Source organism: Arachis duranensis, chromosome 5 (genome assembly GCF_000817695.3).
Source record: "Arachis duranensis cultivar V14167 chromosome 5, aradu.V14167.gnm2.J7QH, whole genome shotgun sequence".
NCBI classification, from domain to species: domain Eukaryota; kingdom Viridiplantae; phylum Streptophyta; class Magnoliopsida; order Fabales; family Fabaceae; genus Arachis; species Arachis duranensis.
Window position 1 is genome coordinate 36,281,523 of NC_029776.3, and position 5,751 is coordinate 36,287,273.

At 32.5% G+C, this 5,751-nt stretch overlaps 1 non-coding gene across 1 annotated transcript; it reads left to right on the top strand.

The window, feature by feature from the left end:
* The first annotated feature begins 3,654 nt into the window (after positions 1–3,654).
* On the top strand, positions 3,655–3,761 carry LOC127747986 (small nucleolar RNA R71). Its single transcript, XR_008009929.1, has one exon. It is a non-coding gene; the product is annotated as a small nucleolar RNA R71 (small nucleolar RNA).
* Positions 3,762–5,751: the final 1,990 nt, after the last annotated feature.

Below are 5,751 nucleotides of genomic sequence, written 5' to 3' on the forward strand. Positions count from 1 at the left end.
TAAGCCCATAGTAGAAGATGTTTAACTGCACCCACTCTCAAAATATTTTAGAAGGGCATTTTCTTAGCATCTCTCTGTATCTCTCCCAAGCATCATAAAGGGATTCATTATCTCCTTGTTGGAAGCCTTGGATGCTCAGCCTTAGCTGTGTCATCCGTTTTGATCTACTTCCTTATCATGTACTGTGTCAGCAATTTGTAAAAACTGTGCCAGAAACTCTGTAGGTTCTTCCTGTAGAAGACCAGAATACCGGTAACTTTGCTGCACCATGATGATGAGCTGAGGATTTAACTCAAAACTACTGACTTCGATGGAGGGTATACAGATACTACTCCCATATGAAGCAGTAGTGGGGTTAGCATATGACCCCAGAGTGCTTCTGGACTGTTCATTTCCACTTAGGTCCATGTTGGAGTAAAGGAGGTAATGTGGATTTAAATTATTTTTTTTATATATAAAAATTTATTTTCGAAATAATAAAATAAAATAAAATAAAATAAGATAAAATAAAAATGAAATAAAAATAAAAATAAAAAATAAAAATTTGAAAATGTTTTATGAGGATTTTCAAAAAAATTGAGTAGAGAGAAAGTGGTTAGGATATTTTTGAAAAAGATATTTTTTTATTTTTTATTATTATTATTATTTTTAAAAGGATAAGATTTAAAAAATTTTGAAATTGAAATCTGAATTTTTTAAAAAAATTTCTAAAAAGTAGCTTAAAAATAGTTAGAAAAGATATTTTTTTTTAAATTTTGAATTTTATGATGAAAGAGAAAAACACACAAAAGACACAAGACTTAAAAATTTTAGATCTAATGCTCCTTGTTTTCGAAAATTTTGGAGGAAAAACACCAAGGAACACCAAACTTAAAAATTTTAAGATCAAAACACAAAGAAGACTCAAGAACACTTTGAAGATTTACAAGAATAATAAAAACAAAAGAAAGAACACCAAACTTAAAATTTTTAGAAAACTTCAATAAAATTTTTGAAAATTATAAAAAGATTAACAATAAGACACCAAACTTAAAGTTTGGCACAAGATTCAATCAAAGAAAAATTATTTTTGAAAAAGATTTTAAAAAGAAGATACCCAATTACCAAGAACATAGACCAACGCTCTAGCCAATTGGGCAGTAAAGGTAACACTTGTTTTGAAGAGGTATATATATATATTTTCTTTTTGGAAGATTAATGCTTTGGAAAAGAATAAGAAAAACAAGAAAATACACAGAACAAGAAAAACTAAAAATCAAACAAGAAAAATAAACAAGAACAACTTAAAGATCAAAGAACACAAATTCGAAAATTTAAAAGGAAAATATAAAATATGCAATTGACACCAAACTTAGAACAAGACACTAACTCACGAAAAATTAAAAATTAAAAAGGAAAAGTAATATTTTTGAAAAATTTTTGAAGAGAAATTAAAGGACTCAAATTTAATGACTCTATAGCATCAATACTCTATTCTTAATCTAAGCAACAAAATAAACCTTTAGTTGTTCAAACTCAAACAATCCCCGGCAACGGTGCCAAAAACTTGGTGCACGAAATTGCAATCACACTTTTGCAATCCACACAACTAACCAGCAAGTGCACTGGGTCGTCCAAGTAATACCTTACGTGAGTAAGGATCGATCTCACGGAGATTGTTGGCTTGAATCAAGCTATGGTTATTTTATTATTCTTAGTCAGGAGATCAATTATAATTATCAGTTTGAATTACTAAAAAATAAAAGAGCGTGAAATAATTACTTGTTGTGCAATAATGGAGAATATGTTGGAGTTTTGGAGATGCTTTGTCTTCTGAATTCCTATAACATAATGTTTCCTCTCATGCAAAAGTGCAAAGTTCCTTCCATGGCAAGCTCTATGTAGGGTGTCACCGTTGTCAATGACTACTTCCTATCCTCTCAGTGCAAATAGTCCAAATGCTCTGTCACAGCACGGCTAATCAGCTGTTGGTTCTCGATCATGTCAGAATAGAATCCATTGATTCTTTTGCGTTTGTCATCACGCCCAACACTCGCGAGTTTGAAGCTCGTCACAGTCATCCAATCCCAGAATCCTACTCGGAATACCACTGACAAGGTTTAGACTTTCCGGATTCTCATGAATGCCGCCATCAATTCTAGCTTATACCATGAAGATTCTGATTCAGGAATCTAAGAGATACTCATTTAATCTGATGTAGAACGGAGGTGGTTGTCAGACACATGTTCATGGATTGAGGAAAGTGATGAGTGTCATGGATCACCACCTTCTCCATAGTTAAGCGCGAATGAACATCTTAGATAGGAACACGCATGTTTGAATGGAAAAAACAGAAATAATTGCATTAATTCATCGAGACGCTGCAGAGCTCCTCACCCCCAACAATGGAGTTTAGAGACTCATGCCATCAAAGAGTATAAAATTCAGATCTAAAAATGTCATGAGATTCAAAATAAGTCTCTAAAAGTTGTTTAAATACTAAACTAGTAGCCTAGGTTTACAGAAAATGAGTAAACTAAGATAATTGGTGCAAAAATCCACTTCTGGGGCCCACTTGGTGTGTGCTGGGGCTGAGACTTAAGCTTCTCACGTGCGTGGGCTGTTTCTGGAGTTAAACGCCAGGTTGTAACCTGTTTCTGGCATTGAACTCCAACTTGCAACCTGTTTCTGGCGTTGAACGCCAGACTGCAACATGGAACTGGCGTTGAACGCCAGTTTACGTCGTCTATCTTCACGCAAAGTATAGAATATTATATATTGCTGGAAAGCCCTGGATGTCTAATTTCCAACCCAATTGAGAGCGCGCCAATTGGATTTCTGTAGCTCCAAAAAATCCATTCCGAGTGCAGGGAGGTCAGAATCCAACAGCATCAGCAGTCCCTTTTCAGCCTAAATTAGATTTTTGCTCAGCTCCCTCAATTTCAGCCAGAAAATACCTGAAATTATAGAAAAATACTCAAACTCATAGTAAAGTCCAGAAATATGAATTTTGCCTAAAATCTAATAAAATTATACTAAAAACTAACTAAAATATACTAAAATGTACATGAAATTACCCCCAAAAAGCGTATAAAATATCCGCTCATCAAGGGGCTCTGCTCAGAATTCTCTGTCTGTTGCTGAGAAGACGATGGAAAAGGCTTAGTATTGCCAAGCCTGTTTCTTCCACCATTATTAAAGCCTTGTTGAAGCTTTTGTTGATCCTTCCATGAGAAATTTGGATGAGTTCTCCATGAGGAATTATAGGTGTTCCCGTAAGGTTCACCCATGTAATTCACCTCTGCCATTGCAGGGTTCTCATGATCATAAGCTTCTTCTTCAGAAGATGCCTCTTTAGTACTGTTGGATGCATTTTGCCATCCATTCAGACTCTGAGAAATCATGTTGACTTGCTGAGTCAACATTTTATTCTGAGCCAATATGGCATTCAGAGCATCAATTTCAAGAACTCCCCTCTTCTGAGGCGTCCCATTACTCACAGGATTCCTCTCAGATGTGTACATGAATTGGTTATTTGCAACCATGTCAATGAATTCCTGAGCTTCTGCAGGAATTTTCTTTAGGTGAATGGATCCACCTGCAGAGTGGTCCAATGACATCTTAGACAATTCAGACAGACCATCATAGAATATATCCAGGATGGTCCATTCTGAAAGCATGTCAGAAGGACATTTTTTAGTCAGTTGCTTGTATCTTTCCCAAGCTTCATAGAGGGATTCACCTTCTTTCTGTCTGAAAGTTTGAACATCCACTCTAATCTTACTCAGCTTTTGAGGAGGAAAGAACTTGGCCAAGAAGGCCATGACCAGCTTATCCCAAGAGTTCAAGCTATCTTTAGGTTGAGAGTCCAACTATACTCTAGCTCTGTCTCTTATAGCAAAAGGAAAAATCATAAGCTTGTAGACCTCGGGATCAACCCCATTGGTCTTAACAGTATCACAGATCTGTAAGAATTTAGTTAAGAACTGAAAAGGATCTTCTGATGGAAGTCCATGAAACTTGCAATTCTGTTACATCAGAGAAACTAATTGAGACTTTAGCTCAAAGTTATTTGCTCTAATGGCAGGGATTGAGATGCTTCTTCCATATAAGTTGGAATTTGGTGCAGTAAAGTCACCAAGCATCTTCCTTGCATTATTGTTGTTATTATTTTTGGCTGCCATCTCCTTTTCCTGTTCGAGAATTTCAGTTGGGTCCTCTTCAAAGTACTGTGCTTTAGCTGCTCTTAGCTTCCTCTTCAAGGTCCTTTCTGGTTCAGGATCAGCTTCAACAAGAATGCCTTTTTCCTTATTCCTGCTCATATGAAAGAGAAGAAAACAAAGAAAGAAGAGGAATCCTCTATGTCACAGTATAGAGATTCCTTTATGTGAGTAGAAGAAGAAAAGAATAGAGGAAAGAGAAGAAAAATTCGAACACAGAAGAGAGAAGAGGGTTCAAATTTTTGAGATGAAGAGAAGTGTTAGTAGATAAATAAATAAATAGAAGAAGATGAGAGAGAGGAGTTTTCGAAAATAATTAAGAAGAAAAGGAAAATATTTTTGTTTTTATTTTAAATTAAAGTTAAAATTCGAAAATTAAGAAAAGGAATAAAAATTAAAATTTGAAACAATTAGTTAATTATAAAGATTTTGAAAAAGAGAGAGGTGATTTTCGAAAATTAGAAAGAGAAAAGTAGTTAGATGGTTTTGAAAAAGATAAGAAACAAACAAACAAAAAGTCAATTAGTTAGTTGAAAAAGATTTGAAAATCAATTTTGAAAAGATAAGAAGTTAGAAAAGATTTTGAAAAAGATATTATTGAAAAAGATATGAAAAGGAAATTAAAAAGATTTGATTTTTAAAATTAAAATTGATTACTTGACTAACAAGAAACTAAAAGATATGATCCTAAAATTTAAAGATTGAACCTTTCTTAACAAGAAAGTAACAAACTTCAAATTTTTGAATCAATCACATTAATTGTTAGCAAAGTTTTTGAAATTTTGAAATAAAATTAAGAAAAAGATTTTGAAAATCAATTTTTGAAAAAAATATTTTCGAAAATCATAAAAGAAAAATGAAAAAGATTTGATTTTGAAAAAGATTTTGAAAAGATAAGATTTTTTTTAAAATTGAAATCTTGACTTGACTAACAAGAAACAACTTATTTTAAAATTTTTTGACTAAGTCAACCCAAAGATTTCAAAATTTATGAGTACAACAAGGAACATATATTTTTTTATTTTTAAATTTTTAACGATGAGAGAGAAAAACACAAAAATGACTCACAACATGAAAATTATGAATCAAAACACATGATGCATGCAAGAACACTATGAATGTCAAGATGAACACCAAGAACACTTTGAAGATCAAGATGAACATCAAGACTTAGTTTTGAAAATTTTCAAGAAAAGAAAAATATGCAAGACACCAAACTTAGAAATTTTCAATGCTTAGACACTATGAATGCAAAAATGCATATGAAAAATAACAAAAAACACAAAACAAGAAAATATGAAGATCAAACAAGAAGACTTATCAAGAACAATTTGAAGATCATGAAGAACACCATGCATGAGTTTTCGAAAAATGCATAAATTTTTAAAAACATGCAATTGACACCAAACTTAAAAATTAACTCAAGACTCAAACAAGAAACACAAAGAATATTTTTGATTTTATGATTTTTAATAAATATTTTTTTGGATTTTTCGAAAATTAATTTTTGGAAAAACGAAAACAGAGAAAATATTTTTTTGAAATATTTTTA